This window comes from Engystomops pustulosus, chromosome 4, assembly GCF_040894005.1.
Source record: "Engystomops pustulosus chromosome 4, aEngPut4.maternal, whole genome shotgun sequence".
Classification (NCBI taxonomy): Eukaryota; Metazoa; Chordata; class Amphibia; order Anura; family Leptodactylidae; genus Engystomops; species Engystomops pustulosus.
The window spans coordinates 68473213-68488488 of record NC_092414.1 but is presented as its reverse complement, the minus strand read 5'-3'; positions in this window follow the sequence as shown (position 1 = coordinate 68488488).

Genomic DNA, 15276 nt, shown 5'->3' with positions numbered 1-15276 from the left:
TCTTGACAGATTCAGTTTAACAAAATCTATTTATAATATATGGTTTCCATTACTTAAGGTGTTATATGTATTTTTGTTTTTATGACTGGATCAAAGGAAATTATAATGACAATACCATTTTTATGTTTGATGTGTTTTTTCCGCTGTTACCTAATTATGGATTTAGAGAAATGACCACCCATCAGGGTTCATGTATCCATCCTCTGTGACTACTGTTGTCAATGCAAGGATCCAAAAGAGCAACCCTTTGTGATCACATTATTCTAGATTAGATCATACATCACTCACACAAGAGTCCCAGAGGAGAGTTGCAGCTTACCCATGATAGATGTTCTATAAAACTGATAACACACAACACAGAATTAAGAACACGTTCCAGAGTACATTTTATTTCAATCTAAATAAAATGCACTAAAGGAAAAGCCAACTTTTTAGGCTGCAAAATATTAAAAACAGATGCTATTAAATCACAATTCCAAACAATTTGCCAGAATTATAAATTCCCTTTTATCTTAAATTCTCAGTTAAAGAATGCATGGTTCACATTATTGATGGAAATAAACATAAAATGTTTTACTAATATAACTAATGCAGGATAGATGATGGGAAACAGACCTTACTGGTGACTTGGAAGCTACAGTTTCATGGGGTAAATGTGTGTTCTTCTTTTACTACTAAGCATTGCCTTGAACTACATGCTGTATATAGTCCTTCATCTTCTGAGAGTATTGCTCTTAAAATAATAGGTGGAAAACTACGGGCAGTTAAATGGTTTTCCACCAACATTTAGGGTGACATCACATTCCTTACAAAAAGAAAAAAAAATGCAATGGAACAGATTGGAAACCTCTTCTTTACTACTGGAAATATCAGGTTAATTGAGCTGTAAAAAAGACCACATCCCTTAAAATTCGGTTTATTTCAAAACGAATGTCTTTTACTACACTTATTGAATAGACACAACAGCCTAAGCATTTAAGGAGGGGAATTCAGGGCAAATGGATCAATTTTCTTGGGTTAGTTTAGACACGTGCTTTGTGGCTGAATAGAATGGTGCTCTTATATATAACACAATAAAAGAACACTCCAGTGAAAAATAAAATATTAAACATCACATGGTTTGTATGTGCTTATTCCTTTTTTTAAGTTTTAAACACATCCCACATTGGAACTTGAATATGTGAACATTTGATATACAGTTGTATAATACACTGAACTACATGAGTTGTGCAGTTTATCATACGACAGGTGGCCCAGTAGACCCTGCCAGAGCCCTCTCCACACCCATGGTTGCAAACTTCACAAACTGCCCCTTTACACTCTCACTACACCACCTTCCCTTAATCGCTGCCCATCAATTTGGCCTTTTGCTAAACTGTACCTAGAATTGAACATTGTACCAGCAAGGTGGCTTGTCGGTAGCACAACAGCCTTGTAGTGCTGGGGTCTTGGGTTCAAGTCCCACCCAGGTCAACATCTCCAAAGAGTTTGTATGTTCTCTCTGTGATTGTGTGGGTTTCCTCCTGGTCCTCTAGTTTCCTCCCACACTCTAAAACATACTAGTAGGTTGATTAGATTGTGAGCCCCATGGGGATAGAAACCGATTTGGCAAGCTCTGTGCAGCGCTGCATAATCTATATAAAATAAAAAATTATTATTTTTACATATTGTGCTAGCTCTACAATGTTGGATCTTTTCCTGGTGTTCTGCCCTGTCCTTCATGTTCTTGTCTGTAATAATTCATTGCGACAAGTTAAAACTGTACTTAAAAAATGATTTGCTTTCAGAAAAACTTCCACCTTTACAGGGCAATTGGAGAACTTATCTTTCAACTTGTATTAGGTTTGAATATACTGTTGGCCTGAGTAGACCGGAAGTCATCTCCTTGTCTACTTCCTGTCATTACCAGAACTGTACTTCACAAGTTGTTAAAGTGGTATTCCAGGAATCAGCATAATTCATATACAAGTGGGCACTCAAAATATGAGCTAATGTGTAATTAGTTGTTATTTAAAATTTTGCTCCCCTTAGCAGACAATGCTGGTGACATACACTGTAATGAAGAATTAAAATGCTACTGGCCCTTTAATCAGTCCGTTAATTTCCTCTGCGCGGTCCGTTGCAGGACAGAAGATGGCTGCTGGTCATGTGTCCACATCACATGTCCTGTACCTCCCTGGGCAGGGTCATGCGATCACCACTACGTTTGGCTGTAGTCGGTTGGTTGCAGTGCATCCAGAGTGGTCAGTGTTGTGGTGATTACTATGGTAACAGAGCAAGAAAGTCAGTTATATCATCCCTGGGAGCAGAGCATAAAAGGTAGGAGGAGTTACTGAGAACTAAAGGATCATGGAACTTGTAGTTTCCAGTGGCGGCCATCTTAGTGATAACTCCATCTACTTTAGAGAGGCCATAAATTTTGTAAATCATAAAATCAAATTATTCAAGCTCCGTTTTGTGACTAATGACATTAAGTATTGTTGTATTCATTTATTTATATCATCATGGGTTTTTGTGTCAGATGTTCATATTCCCGGAATAACCCTTTAAGTAATGAAATTCCAAAATGAACACTATGCCACATCATTTAGATTTTAATGTGACAATAAAAAGGGACTTTTATGTTTAAAGGGTAAATGAAGCCTTTAAAAATTACAAAACATTGAATTAAATTTGTGAAAAGAAAATCAGTTAAGATACAAAATTAAGGACTGTAAAAGAAACTGTTGATGACACAGCCAAAATAGGCCTTAAAGAAGATCTGTTGACAGAATTTTACCGCTCACATTTTAAAATCTACAGGAAAAGGATTAAAAGTCCTCTCCTATCACCTAAATTTATCTGCCGCTGAGGAACTGTACCTTAATTACAGCAGATTTTTTCAAATGAGTAGCAATGAGTCAACTTCTGGAGAAAAGAGTTTTCTCTTTGGCTGCCAGTGAACCTCCTTTATTGAAGATTCACAGAGAACTGGTTATGTTCCACAGGACTGGCGCATAGCAAATGGGGTACCAATATACAAAAAAGGATCAAATAGCGATCCTGGAAACTACAGATCCGTGAGTCTAACTGCTGTGGTGGGGAAAATATTTGAGGGGTTTGTTAGAGATGCTGTCCTCGAGTATCTCACTGTGCACAACCTTATAACCCAGTGTCAGCATGGGTTTATGAGAGATCGGTCCTGTCAGACTAATCTGATTGGTTTCTACGAGGAGGTAAGTTCAAGACTGGATCTGGGGGACGCTGTGGATGTTGTATATCTGGACTTTTCAAAGGCATTTGACACCGTGCCACATAAAAGGTTGGTATATAAAATGAGACTGCTGGTACTAGCGGAAAATCTGTGTATTTGGGTAAGTAATTGACTTAGTGATAGAAAACAGAGGGTCGTCATTAATGGCACATTCTCAGATTGGGTTGACGTTACCAGTGGAGTGCCACAGGGGTCAGTATTGGGGCCACTTCTTTTTAATATTTTTATTAATGACCTTGTAGTGGGTTTACACAGTCAAGTTTCAATATTTGCAGATGATACTAAGCTGTGTAAAGTAATAAATACTGAGGTCGATAGTTTAGCATTACAGAGGGATTTGTGAAAGCTTGAGGAGTGGGCAGAGAAATGGTTGATGAGGTTTAATGTAGATAAATGTAAAGTTATGCACTTGGGCCATGAAAACAAAAAGTATAATTATGTTCTAAACGGTCAATTACTTGGTAAAACTGGAACTGAAAAGGACTTGGGGGTATTGGCGGATGGTAAACTTAATTTTAGTGACCAGAGCCAGGTGGCTGCTGCTAAAGCAAATAAAATTATGAGAGGAATAGATTCTCATGATAAAGACATAGTTTTGCCCTTGTACAAATCCCTGGTCAGACCACACATGGAATATTGTGTACAGTTTTGGGCACCAGTGTATAAAAAGGATATAGTAGAGCTGAAATGGGTGCAGCGGAGAGCAACCAGGACTATTAGGGGAATGGGGGGATTAGAATACTATGACAGATTACAAAATTTGGGAATATTAAGTTTAGAAAAAAGACGACTGAGGGGAGACCTCATTACAATGTACAAATACCTGAACGGACAGTACAAGGATCTCTCCAAAGATCTTTTTATACCTAGGCCTGTGACCAGGACAAGGGGGCATCCTCTACGCCTAGAGGAGAGGCGGTTCTACCATCAACATAGACAAAGGTTCTTTACTGTAAGAGCAGTGAGACTATGGAACTCTCTGCCGCAGGAGGTTGTTATGGCGGACTCTATGTACATGTTCAAGAGAGGCCTGGATGACTTTCTGGAGAGAAAAAATATCACGGGTTATGGGGAAAAAACATTTATTTAATTCTTAAAGGTTGGACTTGATGGACTTGTGTCTTTTTCCAGCCTTATATACTATTATACTATAACAGCTCTATGTCAGCATGAGTAAACAGGAAATTCTCTCCCTGTCCCCTTCCCGTCCTCACCAGAATTCTATCCCTCTCACTCGTGTGGCAGGAAACTGCAGATCTTTGCATCATTTCATGCAACCCTCGATGGGTGGGACCAAGTGGTGGTGGGTGTAGCCAAATGAGGTCATCATAGACAAAGGCATAAAAAGTTTGGGAAAAGATTTTACTAGTGGGAGGAAGCAGATTTAAACTAGGATGCCGACACTGCACTTTTCAATAATGGCACAGTAAGTTAGGTAAGATACATTGTACCTGTTCTTGATTACAGGTTCCCTTCAAGGAACAGATTTCCTTTTTCAAATCTCACATATGTCACTTTAAGCAGGGGTAACTTTAGATTATGCAAACTTCCTCGAATGATTTTAAGACTTTTTGAAATGACACATTATACTTGAAGTTAGTGTAAAATTTTGCATTTCTAGCATTTGCTATTGAACAAATTAGGGGACATACAGGGGTGGTGATGAGCTCTGTAAATTGATTATCAAAGAAGCCTATTGGATATTTATACTAAATTCATGTGATCCATTCGTTTTAAACAGGAAATGCAAGATTCCATACCATTATTGAATTATTATGTATAAGTTTTGGCTGCACAGTGGCTCAGTGGTTAGCACTACAGCCTTGGAACGCTGGGGTCATGGGTTCAAATGCCATCCAGGTCAACATATGCATAGAGTTTGTATGTTCTCTCCGTGTTTGCGTGGGTTTCCTCTAGGTTTCTCCCCACGCCCCAAAACATCTTGGTAGGTTGAGTAGATTGTGAGCCTCATGGGGACAGGGACCAAATTGGCAAAGCTCTGTGTAGCGCTGCACTAGCTATATAAATCAAGGAATTATTATTATTATTATTGTACTAACCTGAATGAATTAGTGATATACATTAATATAATTGGATTGTGCCCAGGGGTGTATTTGCCCCTAGGCACCATGGACACAGTGCCTAGGACAGCTTGGGGAGGGGAAGGATTCTTTTACCTGATTTGGTTGCCACAGGAGGCGCTGAGCTCATCTCGTGCCTGCTGCAAATACTACTCAGGGGTGGAGTCCAAACGCTGGGCTGGCTCCCACCCCCACACTTGTTTCAATGTAGCACAGGAGCTCTCCGCTACTAAGCTCCACTGTGTTCCATCTTACCTGTGAGATGCAGGTGGGACGCAGCTCAAAATACGTGTAATGACACATCCAACTGTGCCAGGTCAAATGCCTATGGAAGAAGAATGGTCCAAGAGGTAAGGTGAGTATGTTTTATAAACTAATGACTACTGGAGGCAGCACTGGGGCAAGGGGATAGCATTGGCTTCTGAACCAAGGGGGCAGCACTGTGGCTACTAGGGCCAGCACTCTGACTACAGCAGTATTGGCTACTAGAGCTTAAGGGAAGCACTGGCTACAGTGCAATGGGGCAAGGGGCAGCACTGTGGCTCCTGGGGCAGCATTGGCTACTGCGGCATGGTGGCAGCACTGTGGCTGCTGAAGGCAGCACTGGCTACTGGGGTATGGGGGCAGAATTGGCGATTGGGTGCATCACTCTGTGACTACTGGGGCATGGGGTAACACAGGCTACTGTGGCATTGGGGCAGCACTGGCTACTGGGGCATGGGGGCAGCTGGGGACATCATTGTCTATTGGGGCAGCACTGTGGCTACTGGGGCAGATTTGGCTACTAGGGCATGGTGGCAGCACTGGCTACTGGGGTATGAGGGCAGCATTAGCTACTGGGTGCAGCACTCTGTGACTACTGGGGCATGGCGGCAGCATTGGCTATTGGGGCATGGGGGCAGCACTGTGGCTACCTGGTGCAGCATTGGTTAATGTGCCATGGGGGCAGCACTGGCTACTGGGGGCAGCCCTGTGACTACTGGGGGCAGCAATGACTAGTGGGAACTGCACTGGCACTAATGGGGGCAGCTTTGTGACTCTGATAATTGGCTACTGGGCAGGCACTGTGAATTATGGCTACGTGGGGCAGGCACAGTGACTATTGCCACTATAGGGACATAACTGTGATCTCCAGGGGAACAACAGTACACCTTTAAAATTGTCATAAAAAGATGGAGACGATGATGATAAAATGAGGAATTCCCTTTTGGTCCCTTCTCCGTTTTTTGTGCCTACTTGTAGCACATTTTTTTAAATTGCTTTTTATGTTTCATGTCTCTCATGTTTTGATCTTTGGAACAAGATTGTAATAAATGAAAATACTTTTGTACTGTGAGTTTGGCCTCCTATTGCATCACCGTTTTTTTCTTTTTTGAATTCATGTGGTATATGATGCAAAGGCCTGTTTACTCATTGCTGTGCCGTTCCTCTATTGTGAGGAAACTAATTTTGTAGTGTCGCTAAATCTTCAGAGCTGATTTCTGGCTGGTAGAAGTTGCCATATCCTCCAGATAGAAGAAAATGAAAGAGAATTTCTCCAACCAAAGATGTCATGTGTTAGTTGCCAGATTCACAGTAAGTGCTGGTATTACACATTAGCTCACAATTCTGTACTCAATACACAACATAGAGCTTCATTTTGGTTCTGTTTTCATGTACATATGATTAAAGGGGTTGTCCAGGCTCTATGTTTTACTAATTTTGTAGAATAAAATCCAATGTGTGGAAATCCATTGCCATGTTCCAAGTGCCATAACACTATTCATTTTTGGTTGGTGGAGCTGCTTGAGAGCTTGTTTTTTTGTGGGGGACATGTTGTACTATACAACAGTCCAATTTTTGTTTATATGTTTTTTTGATTACTTTTTATTGTATTTTATGTGGACACAACAGGTAAAAATCATAATAATGGGTGGGTTTTTAAAATGTCTTTTTTTACGTTGTTCATCATACAGGTTTAATAATTATTTTGTTTTATTGTACAGGTGATTATGGACACATGGATACCATATGTGGAATTTTTATAGTGATTTTCACTTTTTTATGTCGGTGGTGCAGGACAAGCCCTCTCTGATGCCAGGGAATATAACAGAAAGTTGATTTTATGGGGATGTAAGGATGTAAGGGAAACAATTTTAGCTAAAATAAGGGTGTCTAAGGGTGTTACTAGGGTCTTATGGGAACCTGTCACTAGTTGGATTTGTGATAATGAGCTTCTGTTTAAAACTAAGAGTTACAGAAAAAGAAACCACTATTAGTTCCTACCTTCTTACATGCTTATCTCTTTATTCTTTGTGAGATGGGGAATAAATGACATTTGTAGCTCAGATGTTTTGTGAAAAGAATGCAATAACAAATCACTATAAATGAGTAACCGAGTTTAGTATCAAGCTATAAAGAACCATCAGAAATTGAGTCACTCAATGTAGCGGATATATGAGAACACATGGCAGGTTCTTAGATATCTGGCATTAGTAGGTTTCACATCAATGTAGACCACATGCTATATAATAGAAAAAGAAAGAACACATTGGAAAATCACTTAGGATAGCAATAACTTGTCCCAGGAGGGAGCTGGCACCAGTCTTGAACCAGGAGTTCCCACTTTTACTGGCCTATGTATGAAACACACAGTTTTTTTCCCTCATCCCTGGGAACATCCAAATGTGGTTTAGCTTTCCGCCAGCTGCAAAATCCAAAATCTGATAAAGTTACAAGTAGAATGAATATGTTTATATTTCAGTGAGCGTGGGTGCAGCATCATTTGACATGAAGATCTTACTTGACCTCCATGTTACTAATACAGTACTGAATGCCACAAAATTTACCTGATGCTTTATCTGTCTGTCTGTCTATCTGTCTACCTACCTATATAGTCTGGACATTGACCGATTCGATGCAAATACAATCCTCCCTGAGATTTTCTTAGCCCCATTATATAAGGGAATGCTGCATACAGAAACAGCTTCATTAATTTATATAGTCAAAATAACTAAGCTCTAATGTAGAATACAAGCTTCCCATATTTCTTCCAGTGTAATGTTATCTGGAAACCAATCAAATAGATATTTATGTAATACATGGATGCATTTGATCTCCCAGAGTGGATGTTTCTGATGCTTATGCACATTTAACTACTGATTTAGCCTTGTTTTTTTTTTAACTTATAAGACTTTATTTTTTTTTCATGTTATATAAACTTTTAAATTACTTTGCCCAAAAAAGACACTAACCCTCAAAACAATGAACTTCTTATGCAGTGCTATGTGTTATACAGTCATAAACTGACATTTGTTTGAGAAAGAAACTACAGATCTTTCAGAGGAACCCCGATTGCTGTGTTATTAGCACCCTACAATTGCTGTGGTGAGGTTTTGATGGGCGACAGAGAAGTCCAACACCTCTAAAGCCATTTAGATACTGCAGTGTGGGTGATTATGGGTGACAAAGGGTTTAAACACCCAAGGTTAGTGATAATCCCACCCATTAAAATTTGAATTCGATTTTAAAAATATGTTAAGGTAACAAAGCGAACCTAGACCTGCTGTCCCACCAGTAATGACAACCAATCTCAGGCATTAACTCTTCAAATGCCGCTGGCAAAGGCAGCTCGAGCGCACCAGCACTGACATGTCATTTTGGGGAGCATTGTCAATCCATTGTCACTCCATGGCCACGTTGTGATAGTTCTGGAACCTTTAAATGCCATTAGTGCCTTTGTCAGCGACAAATAAAGAGTTAACACCACTGGGGAGGTTGAACCAAACGTAGATGCTACCCAGAACTTCTAGCAAAGTTCAGGGTTGGGTTAGCGAGACCCAACCCACAAAGTACAGTATAGACCCAGGAACTAAGCTTTTGTGATTTCCTTTTGTCTTCTTCTGAAGGGCTGCATAGAAAAACAGCACATCAGAATAAGAACCTTCATTGGACATAATAAAGCCAATATGGTGGTTGTTAAGGGGTTAAGCAATTTATGTGTACTAGGAATTTCCTGTTTATCCAAAATAATGACTTCAAAAAGCACAAAACGCACACTTTAATAAAACCCTTTTTGTCACAGAAGATGCTAAAATAAATACAGTATTTTCCTGACTTTATTTTTTGTTACTAATTATCTGTGTACTCAAATCATTTTCTGCTCATATTCTATTTTATGATGTTTTGGAATGTTGTATATTGAGTAACATAAAAAAGGAAAGGCATCCCTAGCTGAGTCACATAGTATATGACATTTAGTTGATGCCAAAATGGTTTTATAACACTAGTTTTCACCCAGTTGAGTTTTTGAGAAAAGTTTTTTCATGCTGTAAAGCAACAAAACACAGATAGAAAATCCAATATGCTAGATTCTACACCTACACTGGGAGGCCTCCGGGCTTGCTTTTTTGCAGAATGAGAGTTTTTTTGTAATATTGTGGGATGTAGTTTATTGAATTGCATTAGTGGTAGAAAATAAAGAGACTTTAGTAGGACTGCTCAGGTTCTTCATGGCTAAAACGTCCTATTTAAGATGTGTGTGCGCTGTGATTGTGGTTCATGTAACCCTTTTGTGGCACAGCTGCACTGGCTTCCATGCCACACAAATTGGGGGGCGTGCTTTCAGACGGTCCAACTGATTCAGACCGAGCGCCGTATTTAACTTTGAAATTGTGTACACCACAAAAAAAAATGGTGAACTCTGTCAGACCAATGCAGGGAAGCAATAGATTCATGATTTCTGGCGAACGATCTTAGTGAATCGTCACACGCAGCATTATGGATGGAAAATGCACTTTTAGTGAACTATCCGAATTTGTAAGTTAATGGGGCACATTTACTTACCCGGTCCAGTCGCGATCCAGCGGCGCGTTCTCAGACGAGAATTGGAGTCTGCCGGGATTCACTAATGTCCGTGTGCTCGATATCCACCAGTTCACCTGCTTCTTCCCGGTGCATGTAAGTGCTGTTCTTGCGACACAAATGAATTTTTAAATTCTGCGGTTTTTCCGAATCCGTCGTGTTGTCTGATGGCCACGCCCCTGATTTCTGTCACGTGAAAGCCGGCGCTGATGGGCCAAAATCCGGTCACGTGCGCCAAAAACTCGGGGCAATTCAGCGCAAATCAGAAATCGCCAGGAAACCCAACCAAAGTGCGCGTTTCGGAGCCTTAGTAAATGAGCCCCAATGTGTCCCAAAATTTTTACAGCAGGACCCATCAATATTATGTGTGGCTACAACAATCATAAAAATAATGTGCTTCCCCCTCATTCTGTAATGGAGAAGTGCTTGCATGCACTTCAGGGTTCCATGCCAACTAATGGATTTTGAGCAAAGGAAATACCATTAATAACAAGTCTATAAGAGGCCTAGATGAACTGTAATAGTAACACTGAGGGGTCATTTACTAAGGGTCCAAATCGTTTTTTTTTCATCGGGTTTCCCAAATTTTTCCGATTTGCGGTCAATAGCCCTGGGTTTTTGGCGCATGCGATTGGATTGTGGCGCATCGGCGCTGGCATGCATGCAACGGAAATGGAGGGAGTGTGGCCGTCGGAAAACCCGACGGATTCGGAAAACCGTGGAATTAAAAAAAAACAAGTGTCGCTTGACACACGCTTACCTACACCAGGCAACAGATGGTGAACTCCAGTGAACTCCGACGGACTTCAGCGCAGTAGCAACAGCTGGTGGACATCGGGTGCACTACCTTAGTGAATCGCCGGAAGACCCGAATCCTCGACTGAGAACGCATCGCTAGATCGCTACAGGACCGGGTAAGTAAATCTGCCCCTATATTCTGAAATATGGCTATACACAGTGGGGAAAATTAGTCATTTATACACTGCCAATTTTGCATGTTTTCTCACCTACACAGGAAGTAGAGGTCTGTAATTTTTTACTGTTTGAGGCAGAATAAAAACAAACAGAAATTACATTGTTTGATCTTTATATAAATGTATTTGCAATTCATTGCATGAAATGCAGCCAGCAAGAATTACTTTCAATTGCACCTTTAATCTGTATAAAAGACACTTGTCCACTCACTCAATCATACTCCAATCTCTCCATCAAGGCCAAGACCAGAAACCTGTCTTAGGACACCAGGGACAAAATGGTTTTCCTGTTTGAAGTTGTGATGGACCACACTACAATGGGCAGGCAGCTTGATAGTAAAGAAAAAACTGTTGGCACAGTTAGAAAATGGAAGAAACACAGGAGGTATGGGAGAAGATCAGATGAAACCTAACTACAACTCCACTCGCGAGTGACAAGAAGGATAATTACAACTCTAAAAACATCTTGCCGTCTGTCAAGCATGGAGTTGGAAACATATTACTTTGGAGGTGTTTTTCTGCAAGGGGACAAGAAAACAGCACTGCATTGAAGGGAGACCCCATGTATCATGAGATTTTGCCCAACCACTTCCTTCCCTCATTGAAGATGATTTGTGGTTGGGTCTTTCAGCATGACAAAAATCTGAATCACACAGCCAGAGCAACCAAGCAGTGGCTCCTTAAGAAGCATTTCAAGGTCCTAGAGTGGTCTAGCCAGTCTCTAGACCTGAAAATCCAGGGAGCTGAAACCTGAAAAATCTAGACAAGATCTGTATGGAGGAGTAGGCACATATACCTGTTGCAGTGTGCATAAACTATAACAACTACAGGAGACATCTGACCTCTGTAATTGCAAACAAAGTTTTCTGTGCCACATATTAAGTTATCTTTCTATTGTATATTAATTATTTAAAAATCATTCAATGTAATTTTCAAGATTTTTGAGATTCTCTCAGTGTTGAAGTGTACCTGCAATAAAAATGACATACCTCTCCATTGTTTTTAGGTGGGGGAAACTTTTTCCCACTCTATGTATTATTAAGGAGTGTGGAGACTGGTCCAGAAAGTAGAAAACAGTGACATGTCAAGACAAATGTGTCAGCGATCAGTGTGGTAAGTCTTACTGATATTGAGGGGGTTATTAATCATTAGGCGGTTCCATAGTACAGTTCTATGGGGCACATGTATCATATGTCTGGCTATTTACATCTGTCTTTTTCGAGACTTTTCTTGGCTTTTCCGCTGGTTAGATATATCTTAGCGGTTTTTCCTTATTGATATATGTGGCGTTAGGTCTGTGGTGAATCTCCAAAAGGCTCAAACAGTTCCCCAGCTAATCAATACGCATCGCAGGGGCAGCCGCAGTTTTGCACAAAATCTGGATGTAGGTGATAACTCAGGGAACACTGCAGAAAACTAGACAATGGCGAACTTTGAAGGGAGACAGTTTTAAGCGCAAAAAAAGTTGCAAATGAGCACAAGAACCCTGAAAAGTCTCAAAAATTAAAGAAAAGGCAAGCCAAATGTTTGATACATGTCAGATACATGTTAAATTAATGTTATTTTGATCTCCTTGCTGTCTCAGATTTTTATTTCATTGGTTGCAAAATGCATAACAAGCCCCAGAACGTACGCCATCAGGTGACTGGAGAGACTATTCAACTTTTTCAAAAAAATTGTCATGCATGGATGTGCTCTAGTAGCAGTTCTATGTTTACTCCAGAATATTGAAGTGGAAGAAATAGACCTGTGCATCTTTTTAGCAGAAAAAAGTGGCACAAAACCTCAAAGCAATTTTTTACGCACAGCAAAACCAATAATAAATATCCTCCTGAGTTCCTGTACAGTGGATATTTCTTGCAGCCTTTATTATGGAAGCAAAACTTTCCTAGCTTCAATTAAAGCAAAACTATTTTTATCAAAAATGTTCCTGGTAAAATAGAATTTTACGTATCAGCAGTAAAATAATCGCTATCCTTACAAACAGAAAAGGATCCTTCCTTTTCAATGTCCAAGGCTGTACGTTTATGCTTTATTCAAGAGATGTACTGTAGATCTGTGGAGGACGTATTACTCAGGGTGTTTGAGGTTATTTACCACATTCCATCATCATTTGCCAAGAGGTTGATCCTTAACTTTTTACTGGAAGAATGAAAGACCAGGCCTCTTGTTTTAATATAAATGCAAGGCATTTTACCAGTAGGGTGTGGGCATTTATTGCAATGCTAATTCAGCCGTACAAAGAACTTAAAAAAAAAAAAATTAAATAAAATTGTACATTCAAGCTTTAAGGAACAGAGATGTCCTGCTGTGGACCACCAAAGTAATTCCAAGAAATCGCACCTAAGTCAAAATTAGTCAACAAATTCATCCATCTTAAAACCACTTTTTGCTAAATTTATCGCCTCCTGACCAGGAGACTACCAAGATTAATGCATCACACAACCAGAAATGTTAGACGTCTCAGTATACAATGATTCAGGGGTTTTAGTGGAAAGATACAAAATTAGCCAGGGCATGTTTTGTTCATTTATCTATTGAAGGGTCATCTATAATGATATTAAGTGCACTTTTAATGTATATTTCATGCATAAAATATGTGTTAATTGATTGCATAGAATAAAGGATAATAGATTATGTTTTCCAAGTAGAAGACTTATCTTACATGAAAAGAAGTCGCAGGTCAACATCTACAAAGAGTTTGTATGTTCTCTCCATGTTTGTGTGGGTTTCCTCCAGGTCCTCCGGTTTCCTCTCACACTCCAAAAACATACTTGTAGGTTGATTAGATTGTGAGCCCATGGGGGACAGGGACTGATTTGGCAAGCTCTGTGTAGCGAAATCTGTATGCGATATATAAATAAAGGAATTAGTATTAGTATTAAAAGAAACATCAGCAGATCACAGCTGGTTGAGACAAAATTCCTGCATGTGTCCTGAGTGGAGCGAGGTCCCAATGGATGTCATATATATGTCATGTGATTGTGTCTAGTTGATACATCATAAGATCCTATTTGCATGTATCTGTTTTTTTAAGATGTCAGAGATCCATAAAAGAAAGTCATTGACTAACATTTCTTGTTTTACTACTGTAAGACATAACCATACTATTGATATATGTAATAAACATAATACTAGAGATTAAAATGTGAATAGAAACTATGTCAGTTTACTGTCCCAAAAAAGCACTACCAAATAATGAAATTCTGGTAACATTATAGTAGTTTCTAAACATTAAGATGTACTTTAGTACATAGCTTGAAGTGTCAAATTGTCAAAGCTTGACCTTTCACATCCTTTTGTTTTTACAAATACATAGGATGCCTTAAGTGCTACATACATTAAACTACTTGTACTAACATGTGACACCAAATGAGCTACAAAGATATTTTCTTTTTTCTTCTTTTGCACTAGTAGAAAAATTTAAGTATTAGAGTATGTCCCCACAGGGATTTATGACATGGACTTTTCATACTTGCCTAAGGTCCAGTTCACACCTGCGTCTCTGGTTTCCATTACACTCTCCATTTTAGCAGAGGATAACAAAATTGAAAAACAGAAACTGAATGGAAGGTCTCTCGCTAACATTTGCCATAGATTTCAATGGACCTTCCATTATGCTTCCATTAGTTATAGTGGAAAAAAAGCGCTGTTGACTGTTGCACTATTTTTTCAGCCAGAAATAAAGAAATATCTATCGGAGTCTGCCGAATGTAAATCTGATCTTAGCATTACAAGACTCAACATTTTGACTTTGTTCTGTTGATGTAACTGTGGACACGTGGAGGGAAGAGAAATAAACTACATAGATCAGAAATCTTGACTTTTGTATTATTATAGATAGTTTATCAGCTAGTCATCTGCAAAATTGTCTGATTGTGTAGTGAGAGAGAATGGATAATATATTATCTACAGTAGTCGTCACTAGCTACACTAAGATCAGGTAGTTCCCAGTTGAATGGTAGAAACTCTAGTGGTAATGACGAGCCTCATGGTTCCAAGATTCCATTACGATCAACCAACACGTCAACATTTTATGTTAAAGCACCAGTTTTGACCAGAAATACTGATGCTTCCTGACATAAAATTTTAAATGCCCAAAATAACCTAATTTTATACATGTGAC